The sequence below is a fragment of the Zootoca vivipara genome, chromosome 15 (assembly GCF_965207765.1).
Source record: "Zootoca vivipara chromosome 15, rZooViv2.hap1.1, whole genome shotgun sequence".
Classification (NCBI taxonomy): domain Eukaryota; kingdom Metazoa; phylum Chordata; class Lepidosauria; order Squamata; family Lacertidae; genus Zootoca; species Zootoca vivipara.
The window spans coordinates 20,085,797-20,099,338 of NC_142598.1; the positions used below are offsets into that span (position 1 = coordinate 20,085,797).

Below are 13,542 nucleotides of genomic sequence, written 5' to 3' on the forward strand. Positions count from 1 at the left end.
TCAGAGCTTCTGCTGTCAATTTGCAGAATTGTGGTTCCTGCTCATCTCCCTTCAGGACTTGACCTTGAACAGAAAAGTTCCTTTTGCGCTGAATGCAGCAAGGACACTTCCAAACTGACGCCACTACTTGGGGAGGGGGAATGTTATGTGTATCTCCACCTTCAGTCTGTTTAGTTTTGAGTTTCTGATGAGTCAGATTGAAGGTGGGAAACTACATGGTTCAGGTAGCTGGGCTGATCCAGAAGGGCAATTCTTAATTTTTTACGCTAATAATAATAATAATAATAATAATAATAATAATTGTTGTTGTTGCTGCTGTTGTTGTTTTATTATTTATACCCGCCCATCTGGCTGGGTTTCCCTAGGCTCATGTTTAGCTCATTTAGGAACAGTTTCATGGTATGCTGCTACAATGGGATGCTGTCGACTGCATTCTTCGTCACTCCCCCCCGCCCCCAAATAATGCAAACATTAAAAGAGAGTAGAAAAAACCAAAACACAGCCATGAACTACCGAGCCATATGCAGCCCACCAGTCACATATTATGGCCTGCCAGGTGTGCGAGACAACTCCTTCCCGCTTTCATTCTAAACAGCAGGTTTTCAAGTTCCTGGTGAGCCATCGTACATTCACAGCAAGCTATGAAGATTTTCCCCAACCTTAAAATAACATTACCGGCGCATAAAATAACCCAGGGAAGAACTGCATTTAATGCTAGCCCAACGGCTCCCAAAGCCTGGCTTTTACTAGACTTCTCAAAGACCCAACAGTCCCGTCCCCATTCCAGGAGGAAATTTTGGAAGAAAGTGCCATGACCAAAAGGTCTCTGCTCCTTGCAGTCTCTCACTTTATCGCTCATAGTGAGTTTTCTGGAGCAGAGGACTCACTTGATGAACTGAGCATATGGAGTTCTTAAGAAGGTTTTATGGCAGTTTTTCTCAACCTTGAGTCCCTAGCTGTTGTTGGACTACAACTCCCATCATCCCTGTCCGCTGGTCCTGCTAGTGGGGAGCAGGAAGAGGATGCTGGCAAAGGGCGTAGCCTGGAGGGTCGTATTTTGCTCCCAAGCCTAATGTGACTCTATTTCAGGCATAGGCAAACTCGGCCCTCCAGATGTTTTGGGACTACAACTCCCACCATCCCTGACCACTGGTCCTGTTAGCTAGGGATGATGGGAGTTGTAGTCCCCAAACATCTGGAGGGCCGAGTTTGCCTGTGCCTGCTCTACTTCTACTATCAATTTATGCTCCTCCTTTGCACGGTCAGTATTTTTGGCCTGCCTTTAAGACACGTTTGTTTATCTTGGCCTTCAGATGGCAATCGTCAATGAGCCTTCTATTCCTTTCCTGCTAGAATAGCAATTTGACTGTTTTTAGTTCAAACTTAATTTAGATTTGTTTTCAGTTGTATCTGTTTTCTAATGCATGCTGCCTTGGACTCCTTCAGGAGAAAGGAGAGGGGAGAAGTAAGAAGAAGAAGCAATTTACCTGTCATGAAGCATCTCCACCCCCATCGTTCAGCCCGGACACTGAGGTCCAGCTCCAAGGGCCTTCTGGCAATTCCCTCACTGTGAGAAGTAAGGTTACAGGGGACCAGACAGAGGGGGGGGGGTCCTCTCAGTAGTGGCACCCGCCCTGTGGAACGCCCTCCCATCAGATGTCAAGGAAATAAACAACTCTCTGACTTTTAGAAGATGTCTGAAGGCAGCCCTGTTTAGGGAAGTTTTTAATGTTTGATGTTTTATCATATTTTTAATATTCTGTTGGGGGCCGCCCAGAGTGGCTGGGGAAACCCAGCCAGATGGGCGGGAAATAAATAAATAAATAAATGATGATGATGATGCTTTAGTTGAGATTGCTGCATTGCAGGGGGTTGGACCAGATGACCCTCAGGATCCCGTCCAACAATTCTATGATTCTAGGGTTTTTAAAGGAGGCGGGTGGCGCTGTGGTCTAAACCACAGAGCCTAGGGCTTGCCTATCAGAAGGTCGGCGGTTCAAATCCCCGCAACGGGGCCAGCTCCCGTTGTTCGGTCCCAGCTCCTGCCAACCTAGCAGTTTGAAAGCACATCAAAGTGCAAGTAGATAAATAGGTACCACTCCAGCGGGAAGGTAAACGGCATTTCCATGTGCTGCTCTGGTGCACCAGAAGCGGCTTTTTCATGCTGGCCACATGACCCGGAAGCTGTCTGCAGACAAACGCCGGCTCCCTCAACCTGTAGAGCGAGATGAGCGCCGCTACCCCAGAGTCGTCCGTGACTGGACCTAACGGTCAGGGGTACCTTTACCTTTACCTTTAGGGCATCTTGAACAGTGTTTGAAAACTGAGAGGCAACCAGTAAAGAACTTACAGGTATAATATGCTCTATGCAGCTGACTCAGCCAACTGGCAGGAAGCTGCACTTTTGGAACAACTGAGCAGTTCAAGTAAGGCAGTATTGAAAGGCGCGCACGCGCGCGCACACACACACACACACACACACAGTGCATTGCAAAAAAAATTTGAACCAGGAAGCTAGCAGAGAATGTAAGGCAGCTGCCAGGTCCTTATGAGGGCAAAGCAGAAATGCATACCATGATGCTTAAAGAGATCAAAAAAATCAAAAGCATATTGTGACTTGAAGAGGTCAAGTACTTTGCCAAGCAGAGCTGGAGGCTAAGCTCAAACATCTCTCTTAATCCCACTGTACGCAGTGTGACTGTGAATAGGTGATCCTTTACACAGCAAAAAGGAATTTAACAATCAGATTTCCTGGCACTAAACGGAGGAGAGATGGTTATCTCTCCTTCAGAAAGTAGAAGGCTGTTTGCCTCTAAGCGCTGTAGACGTGTTTTTGCCAAATTATCTGCATATATGTTTGTTTATATCAGTGTAGTCTGGAAGCTCATTAAACGGGAGGATGTGTTGCCACATCGCTGCACGTCGGAAAAGTTTCCAGGCACCGACAATATGTCACAAATAACTAGGAGGAGGGATGTGTGGGTAAGCCGGCTGGCTAGTGTTTGTTGGTTGTTGTTGTTGTTTCGCAGACTAGCAACTTTTGTAGACTTATTTGCACAGCTGTATGAGAAAGAGGAGAAGAGAAGAGAAAAAGGGGAGGAATGTATATGAAAACACAGCAGGAAGGAAAACTGCTTCTCTCTCTCTCTCTCTCTCTCTCCAAGGTATTTTTGTTTGTTTGTTGCTGTTTCTAAAAGCACTCACTTCCTCTGTGAATTGCACCAGCCCCTTCCACTATCTCATTGCTGATTTACAGGACAGATATTCCTCCCAGAAGAGTGCCATGATCCTGCAGTTCCCTACTCCAAAATATGGCATTGGTCGTGCCCTGAAGGCTTAAGTCTCTCCATCTTTTTCCATCCTAGCCTTGAAGAGCAGCTGGCACTCTAACCACCTCCATTCTTCCATCCAGCATCATGTGGCACACAGATCCTGGGAAGGTGGCAGGTGGTACCAGGTGTCCAAATGTCCCATCACACCAAGAGATCCCTGCCTATGGAAAACTAGCATGTCAGGGAAGAGGTCTGCTCCCTGAAGAGCTAGTTTTCTGTCGGCAAAAAGGAAGAAAACCAAATCAAAACACAGCAAGATTACAGAACTATGGCCCCTTTCTTAAAACCACCAACCAGAAAATGGATATAATGGGTTAAACAGAAGTAAAATTAAGATCCGATTACTCTACTCTGTACATTTGGTAGCCTTTTCGCCCATTTTAGTCACTGGAGTTCTAAGCATGTGGAAATGTTTTTGAATGATAACATTTCAGCTCATTATCTCTCTTTTTTTCCACCTTGGAAAGTAGATCCAAAGCATGCTATTTATTTTGCACAGGCAAGTGAAATTTGAGACAAGTGCATTGCCGATTAGTCTTCAAAACTGCCAAGAGGTTATGCTAAGGTTGCCTTTCCATTCCTTCCTTCACTGCTCTCCCTTTACTGGCTCCCTCACACTTAAAAAAATAAATAAACTGTAAGCTCCTCAGGGCAGAGACCTGTCTTTCTGGCTTGTGTTGCTCCAGGCCAGTACAACGTGTGATCCATCAAGTCAAACCCAGTCCACAACCAGAGCAATAAACTTCCTGGGTTTGCTTTTGCTGCGTACCTTAGAGGGCAAGTTATTAGGCTATTGGCAAGTCATAATACATAGCTGAGAGGGTTGGCGGTGAGAGCAGGAATTGTCTGGCTTGCCCAAGTGCTTTTTAAACCAAATGATGTGCAGAATTCACCATGGTGGTGGGGGGAATAAACAATATCACCTGCTAATGACTGCAGATCAAGCTGTTCCTCAAGGCACAAGAGCAGGCCAAGCAGGATTTTTTTTCAGCCATATACTGTGAGCGGGCAACTTGCCCTGCTCTTTCAGCCTCAGGCAGGGAGCAAAACTAGGAAGCTTGAACATTGCGCCAGAGGGCTGCCTCTATGACCGGTGGACCACAAATTGTGTAAGCCGGTATTACATTGTACGGCACTAAATGCATAAATAATGAAAACATATTTTCCCCCCTAAACCACTTACCTTTCATTCATTTGCAATCTGTTTCCAACAAATTAAGCCTTTCGAGAAGACCCGGCAAGTTATTGTTCTGTCGCTTGCGTGAAAATAAATTTTTAAAAAAGGCTGGCAGATTTTTGTTTGTTTCCGTTAACGGCAAGAAAACGAAGGGAAAGAACCAGGGGAAGAGGTAAGTTCGGCAACCCATGCGGACTGCACACGTCTGCCCTCAGCCTGCGCCATCAGGTGTGTGCATGGAGCAAACAAAACAATGAAATTGGAACCTGAAACCTTGTCCGGTTGGGCGTGGCCATAGTTGCCTCCCTGCCAGTCAGGTGAATCAGCTCTGTGTACAGTCTCTGCATGTTTACCTGTGACCTCAGGGTATCAGTTACCTACCCTCAGTCTGTTTGGTTAGGGCACCCACCAAAGCTCAAGTATAATGCTCAAGGGCTTCCACAAACACAGATTTCTGCTCAGAGGCACACATTGGCCTAACCAGTTTCCTGTATGTTGCAGGTTCCGATTTTCTTTGTTTTCTCTTCCGTTTTTATTTCCCTTTTCCGATACCGCCAAAGGCAGAAGCAGAATTAAAGCTCCCGTAATGCAGGGCGCTGTGGGTTAAACCACTGAGCCTAGGGCTTGCTGATCAGAAGGTCAGCGGTTCGAATCCCTGTGACGGAGTGAGCTCCCGTTGCTCGGTCCCAGCTCCTGCCAACCTAGCAGTTCGAAAGCACGTCAAAATGCAAGTAGATAAATAGGAACCACTACAGCAGGAAGGTAAATGGCATTTCCATGTGCTGCTCTGGTTCACCAGAAGCGGCTTAGTCATGCTGGCCACATGACCTGGAAGCTGTACGCCGGCTCCCTCGGCCAATAATGCGAGATGAGCGCGCAACCCCAGAGTCGGTCACGACTGGACCTAATAGTCAGGGGTCCCTTTACCCTTTACCTTTTAATGCAGGGGTGGGGAACTTTATTTCACCCTGGGGGCCATATTCCCTTATGGATCATAGCTGTCAAGTTTTCCCTTTTCTCGCGAGGAAGCCTATTCAGCATAAGGGAATTTCTCTTTTTCAAAAAGGGAGAACTTGACAGCTATGTTATGGATAGCCAAGCCAGGGGCTGGCAGGTCATGAGGCCAAAGTGGCAAAATAAATAAATAAATAAAATATCATACCACTCAGGGTCACAAGTTCGAACCCATGTTGGGCCATTGCAGGGGGTTGGACTAGATGACCCTCGTGGTCCCTTCCATACAATTCCATGATACCACTTCACTACTTCCACAAAGACTCATGGGAGCTGTAGTTTGTTAAGGGTGCTTGGAGTTATTAGGCCGCCCCTCAAACAGCTGCAATTTCCGCAGTGGTTTAACAGATGACCTTTATTTTCCAAAAGCTCTCCAGCTCTGTGAAGGGGTTAGGGGGTCTCGTAACAACTTTCGGCACCCTTAACAAACCACAACTCCCAGGATTCTTTGCCATGACTCAAGTGGTAAGATCCTGCAGTGCAGACAAGGCCTTACTTTCAAGGGGGGTGGGAAGCATGTGAACATTATTGTGACCTGCATGCCCCTTTCTAACCTGCTTCCACAGCCGTGGCTCATTTTCCCCCCCATGAATATTAAAGATTCCCAGAAGGATCAGGTGTCGTTGCCTTATACAGAGTCAAACTATTGATCCTTGTAGCTCAGTGTTGCATACACCAGCCCTCCCCAATCTGGCACCCTCCAAATGTTTTCAACTCCCATCAGCACTAACCAGCATGGCCAACGGTTAGGGATGATGGGAGTTGGAGAGGGCAGCAGGTTGGGGAATGTTGCTATAGAGTAGACTGAGTGGCAGCCAACTCTCCAAGGTTTCAGAAAGCCTTACCTGGAGAGGTTAGGGCTTGAACCTGGTGCCTTTTGTGTGCAAATAAGGCACTGAACCGCTGAGCTACTATGAGGCCTTCCCTCATAGATCACTGCTGGAAAGTTTGGTCTAACATATTGTTATTATTATTTATTAAATTTATATACTGCCCTATACACCGGGGGTCTCAGCGCGGTTCACATAATAAAATCAAGATATAAAACCACAAAATACCTAATAAAAATAAAAACAACCTAGTAGCCTACAAAAACACATTTTAAAAGGGCATAGGATGTAAAAAGGTAAAGGTAAAGGGACCCCTGACCATTAGGTCCAGTCGTGACCATAGCTGCCAAGTTTTCCCTTTTCTCGCGAGGAAGCCTATTCAGCATAAGGGAAAATCCCTTTAAAAAAGGGATAACTTGGCAGCTATGGTCGTGACCGACCCTGGGGTTGCGCGCTCATCTCGCGTTATTGGCCGAGGGAGCCGGCGTATAGCTTCCAGGTCATGTGGCCAGCATGACAAAGCCATTTCTGGCAAACCAGAGCAGCACATGGAAACGCCGTTTACCTTCCCACTGTAGCGGTTCCTATTTATCTACTTGCATTTTGATGTGCTTTCGAACTGCTAGGTTGGCAGGAATAGGATGTAAAGACCTGATTAAAAGACCTGGTTAAAAAGGAACGTTTTTGCCTGGCGCCTAAAGGTGTATAATGTGAAGATGGGGAGCCACTGCAGAGAAGGCCCCGTTCTCGTGTTGCCACTCTCTGGACCTCTCAAGGAGGAGGCACACAAAGGAGGGCTTCAGAAGATGATCTCAGGGTCCGGGTAGGTTCATATGGAAAGAGGCAGTCCTTGAGCCATTTAAGGCTTTATAGGTCAAAACCAGCAGTTTGAATTGGGCCCGGAAACTAATTGGTAGCCAGTGCAGTCAGACCAGAATTGGTGCAAAATGTTCAAGCCGTCTTGCTCAGGTGAGCAACCTGGCCGCTCAGCCCTACATATAACGTATTGCGGTAATCTAACCTTGCCATTAGACTCTTCTCACAGACAGACACAGATCTTCCTTACACAGTTACTAACCTAGGATGATGCAAGCCTCTGCTGGCCAGCATTTCCAGAAAGATGCTGACTTTGTAGTCAGTGCGCATTTGCTGAACAGGGCGTTTTACGCACGGTCAGCAAGCCGGCTCTCTCCTTTCTGGAGAGGGCTGGCGGCTGTCCTGTCCTAACACACAGGGAGTCTCGCAGAACCGCCATCCAGTCCAGACACTGTACTTATTCTCAGTTACTTCCCAACAGCTTGCTATTACTTTCTCTTCCCAGTGTCTTGCCTTCCTTTGAAAGGGCATATGAACTGTCAGCGTTCATCACTGCATTTTGTATGAGAAATATATAAGCTGTCAGAAAATTCACCTGAGACCCAAATACAGCAGATTTTGTGGTTTAATCATAGAATTGTAGAGTTGGAAGGGACCCTGAGGATCATCTAGTCCAACCCCCTGCACTGCAGGAATATGCAGCTACCTCATCTGGGGATTGAACCTGCAACCTTGGCGTTATCAGCACGACGTGATCTTATCCCACTGAGCTATCCAGGCTATCGATATTAATCCTCATCTCGTCCTTTCAACTGCTTCCTACCATGCAGGGACAACAGCAAACACCAATAACTGAATCATCTTTGTTTCCTGTTAGGTACAAATTTGCAGCGGGGAAACAGCTCCCCTATGACAATGCTGGCTGTTGCAACCACTGCTCTAGAGGAAATCCATTGAAAGAATGGCATGATTCACCATTACTTAACAGAGACTGATTCCACTAGCTGACAAATGCCCCCTGCTGGTCAATATCACTGTGCACAAAAATAATCCCCTTCAAAAAGTACCGTAATATTTTACAAGTTTCTGCGTCCCGAGGAGAGCTTTTCAAAGGTCAATATTTGCTTATTTGTTTGAATAAGTGAACCATGGTGCCTTAAAGTGGCTCCTATAACCAAGCCATTATGTACAAAGGCAGAACAGGCAATAAGCACAGATGTACCGACAAACAAGGGACGCGGGTGGCACTGTGGTCTAAACCACAGAGCCTAGGGCTTGCCGATCAGAAGGTCGGCGGTTCGAATCCTCGCAACGGGGTGAGCTCCTGTTGCTCGGTCCCAGCTCCTGCCCACCTAGCAGTTCAAAAAAACATGTCAAAGTGCAAGTAGATAAATAGGTACCACTCCAGCGGGAAGGTAAACAGTGTTTCCATGCGCTGCTCTGGTTTGCCAGAAGCAGTTTAGTCATGCTGGCCACATGACCTGGAAGCTGTCTGCGGACAAATGCCGGCTCCCTCAGCCTATAGAGCGAGATGAGAGCGCAACCTCAGAGTTGTCTGCGACTCGACCTAACGGTCAAGGGTACCTTTACCGACAAACAGTGCCTGTAGTGCAAAGCGGCATTGGATGCAACACAAAGACTGGACCCCTAGAGCTCCAAAATGTCTAACACTACCCTTAATTTATCTTCCTAATGTCAAGCTGTCTCTTGCAATGCTTATTGCCAAAGGTGTTTAGCCCCGGTGTCTTGCAAGAGATAATGACACACTGAGTCCAGGACAGTGTTTTCGGACTACAATTCCCATCATCCCTGACTACTGGTCCTGCTAGCTAGGGATGATGGGAGTCGTAGTCCAAAAACAACTGGCGACCCATGCTATAAAGTGCCTAGCCCTAGAGAATGGAGACTGCTCTGCATAACAGAATAGCATGGTCATTATCACAATTTGTGTTTTTGTATCTGTGCGAGAAGCAATTGAAAATAAGTACAAATTTCCTAAACCTGTTATGGGCTGAAAAAACAGTTGCGTCCAGGAGCAGTCAGCCAAACTATCTTTGGATAGCAAAATAAAAAAATTCCTTCAGTAGCACCTTAAAGACCAACTAAGTTTATATTTTGGTATGAGCTTTCGTGTGCATGCACACTTCTTCAGATACCCATGCACACGAAAGCTCATACCAAAATATAAACTTAGTTGGTCTTTAAGGTGCTACTGAAGGAATTTTTTTATTTTGCTTCGACTCAGACCAACACAGCTACCTACCTGTAACTATCTTTGGATAGCACAGCATGGAAGCAAAAGCCTCTCCTGTTGTTTGAACCCAACTACTGCTATTCAGTAGCGAATGTCTGAACATTGAGGTTCAGCTGAACTATTGGGGGCAGTAGTCAAAGATAAAGTTATCCTCCTCTATGAATGTGTCTAATCACTCTAATGCACTTTTAAACTATCTAAGCCAGTGACCACCACTGCAAGTTGTGAGAGCAGATTCCATAAATTAATTCTGTGTTGTATGAAGAAGCCATTTCTGGTCTGGCTGGAATCTGCTGCCAATCAACTTCATGAAGTTCTCGTATTATATGGCAGAGGGAATAAATTTCATCTCTATCCACGGTCTCCCTTGGGAGGTTGTGAACTCTCCTTCCTTGGAGGTTTTGAAGCAGAGGTTGGATGGCCATCTGTCATGGATGCTTTACCTGAGTTTCGTGCATTGCAGGGGGTTGGACTAGATGACCCTTGGGTCCCTACCAACTCTACAGTTCTATGATTCACCACAGCGTTTGCAACCTTATCAACCTCTACAAGGCCTTCAACTAATATCAGCTCAAACATACTTGGCATGCACCATGAGAACAAACTTTTAGGAAGCAGCATTTTCTCACAAACTGAGATGAACGAACCCCAGTTAAAGAACAAAAAGTAACACATTATAACACTATGAAGCAGTTTTGCTAAAAGAACAGCAGGCAGTTAAAACAAAACAAAAAAACTTCACACCACAAAAAAAATCTAATTTTGAAAAGCAGGGAGCAGTGCCCACTGACTACAACAAATCTGAGATCAGCTATTTTATTTATTCTTTTGTTGTGTATAATTGGTTGTATCATACCCACTGTGTTAATATTGTTCTCACAAGTTTTGCTTTAGTAAAAAGATAAGTAAGAGAGCTAGAGACAAACTCCCTGTGATCAGAGAATTTGTAACCACAGAGGTACAAGAAGCCGTTCGCTAGAACCATCATTTCAAAGGTGAACTTTTAAGCCTCTGGAGACAGTGGCTAAGAGAAATTGGGACCCGTGCAGAGCAGCTCCTGGCAACAGGGGCTGAGAACCCGGCTTCCCTCATCCCAGCATTCTAGATCTTCTACAGAAAATAAATAAGAATAAAATTTAAGAGAAGTAAGGTCAAGGAAAGTAATAGAACCACTCTATTATGCCTTGGTCAGATCACACCTGTCCAGTTCTGAGTGCCACCAGTTAAGAAGAATATTGGCAAGCTGGAATGTGTGCAGAGGAAGACGACCAACATGATCAAGAGTCTGGAAACCAAGCCTTATTTATGTGGAACGGTTGAAGGAGCTTGGTATGAAGGCAGCCCTGTTTAGGGAAGCTTTTAATGTTTAATGGATTATTTTATTTTAATGTTCTGTTGGAAGCCGCCCAGAGTGGCTGGGAAAACCCAGCCAGATTTGGGGGGGGGGGGTTATAAATATATTATTATTATTATTATTATTATTATTATTATTATTATTATTATGTTTAGCCTGGGAAAGAGGAGACTGACAGGAGATATAAAATAAAAAAATCCTTCAGTAGCACCTTAAAGACCAACTAAGTTTTTATTTTGGTATGAGCGTTCATGTGCATGCACACTTCATCAGATACACTGAAACAGAAGCCACCAGACCCTTATGTATATTCAGAGGGTGGGGGTGATGGGAATTGGTGATGGGCTGATAGGAGTGGTAAACCTGTTGATGACTGTTAACGACTGTTAATGACTGCAATTGGTCTTGCAAGGGAAAAGCAAGGGCTGAGGTGCTAAGGAAAGCTTGATCATGAGATAAGAATCCTATGTCTCTGTTCATTCCAGGTGGCTCCATGGTTTTAAGCTTGCTAATGAGTTGCAATTCAGCAACTTCTCTTTCCAGTCTGTTTCTGAATTTTTTCTGTAATAAAACAGCTGCTTTGAGATCTTGTATAGAATGTCCTGGGAGATTGAATTGTTCTCCTACTGGTTTCTCTGTCTTGTGGTTCCTGATGTCAGATTTGTGTCCATTTATCCTTTGGCGTAGGGTTTGGCCTGTTTGTCCAATATAGAGGTATTCAGTGTATCTGATGAAGTGTGCATGCACACGAAAGCTCATACCAAAATAAAAACTTAGTTGGTCTTTAAGGTGCTACTGAAGGAATTTTTTTATTTTGTTTCGACTCAGACCAACACGGCTACCTACCTGTGACAGGAGATATGATAGCCACCTTCAAATATCTATACGGGTGTCACTTGGAAGATGGAACAAGCTTGTTTTCTCCTGCTCTGGAAAGTAGGACTTGAACCAAAGGCTTCAAGTTACAAGAAAGGAGATTCCGACTAAACATCAGGAAGAACTTTCTGACAGTGTGAGCTGTTTGTCAGTGGAACGGACTCCTTCGGAAGGTGGTGGACTCTCCTTCCTTGGAGGTTTTTCAAGCAGAGGTTGGATGGCCCCCTGTCATGGATGCTTCAGCTGAGATTCCTGCATTTTGGGGGGTTGGGACAAGATGGCCCTTGGGGTCCCTTCCAACTCTACAATTCTCTGATTCTAAAAAACCACAACAATGACGTCGCTCCCCTCCCTTAGACTGGTTACTTGAGGACCAGTGGGACATAAGATACCTTCCTGTACGCTAAGATGGTATCAGAGTAGAATTGAATACAACTCTTTGCCATTATATGCATGTGCCGCACCTGAAGCGTTGGCTTAGCATCCCGCATTTCGGCATAAACATGACACTAGCAGCTTGGTACCGCAGGCTCCTGCGGCTTTACTCCTTTAGGGGCTGCATTACCTAACAAATTGCCAGACACTTGCCATCTGCTCCTTCCATTCACATCATGACACACTACACTGGAGGAGGCTGTGCCTAAAGGAAGGCTCCTATTGTGTGAAAAGAGAAGCAAGGCAGGCTGCTATAGGACATCTCCTTCTGCCACAATTTTAAAAAAAATCACCTCTGAGGTACCGCTTTTAAACTTCAAAACACAAACAATAAAACAAAAGCCCAACTGACCAATGTATGGTGTGTGACTATTATTTCTAAGCAGTTAAGTGAAATCTTATACTAAGCATGGGGTGTATTAGGGGAGAGGTAGTACCTCTGGTGGGGGACACATTGTGCTCCTTCTGGGGTAGTTTGTCCACCTTTGGTCCCCACTCGGCACTCAGTTCTCAGCTGTGGCTCCTAGAAGCTGTCAGGATGAGACAGCAGACACACCGCAGGAAATGACTTTGACCGGCTAGCTAAAGCAGGTGAGGGAAGCGGATAGGTCTCAAACCCTCAGTGAGTTAGGGGCTTCCCCTGGATGCAAAGACAGGCTCGGGCAGATTGAGCAGATGAGACTAAAAGTGGGTCCAACAGTCAAGAAGGCGGTTTCTGCACGTGCCGCAGAGAGAAGTGAGAGGCAGGTGGGGCATGTCAACCTGGGAAGGTAGCCCATCTAGGAGAAGGAAAATTCTGTTCCTAAACCTCCATTGCCTTGCAGAAAAGGCTCAGGAGCAAATCCTGTACAAATCTGGAGCGGAGTCCCTAAGACGGTTGGATGGCTCCTTGTATGCCTCCTTCCAGCAACTCCTGCAGCGAAGCTGGTGCCAAACATTTTGCTCTGCTTTCCTTTGGGCCATATCAGTGAGGCCAAGAGCCAAGAGGAGAGTCTTGTTGCCTGGGCAGCCCAGGACCTCCAGACATGCTGCCCAGGCTTTCGCCCCAGGAAGGTCACTTTGGTGCTGCTATCGGAGTGGTTTGACTTCACCCCCGGAGGCTCACTCCATTGTCTCTCAAGACAGATGGATGCCAACATACTAAGTGTGCATGCCAAAGGCACAAGTCTCTTTGCTTTAAAAAAAAAATTAAAATACAGCTATGTTGACTACATTGCTATCATTGTTATATGATACCACCCACCCCAGTCATTTAGTCAAATGGTGACCATGGACAGGGGAGAGTGGCCTTGACTTGCCCCAGCAAGTGGTAATCTGAATGAAGGTCTTCTCAATTTAAAACACTACTGTACTAGGTTGGGTACGAAAGGTAAGATCGGTCAAGAAATGGTCTGCTTTGATAGCCCCCCTTCGAAATTTAGGAGATGAGCTTTCCCCTCGTAGGCTCTTTTTGT

At 45.8% G+C, this 13,542-nt stretch overlaps 1 protein-coding gene across 2 annotated transcripts in view; it reads right to left on the bottom strand.

Moving 5' to 3' along the window:
- CORO2A (coronin 2A) overlaps positions 1 to 13,542 on the bottom strand; it is a 59,777-nt gene that overhangs the window by 20,664 nt on the left and 25,571 nt on the right. The window contains exon 1 of one of the 2 annotated variants that reach the window (XM_035097498.3): positions 4,516 to 4,735. The exons of the other annotated variant lie outside the window; for it this stretch is intronic. The gene's annotated coding sequence lies outside the window, so the exon portion shown is untranslated. Of the gene's footprint in view, positions 1 to 4,515; positions 4,736 to 13,542 lie in introns of those variants that run through there. 2 annotated transcript variants of the gene reach the window in all.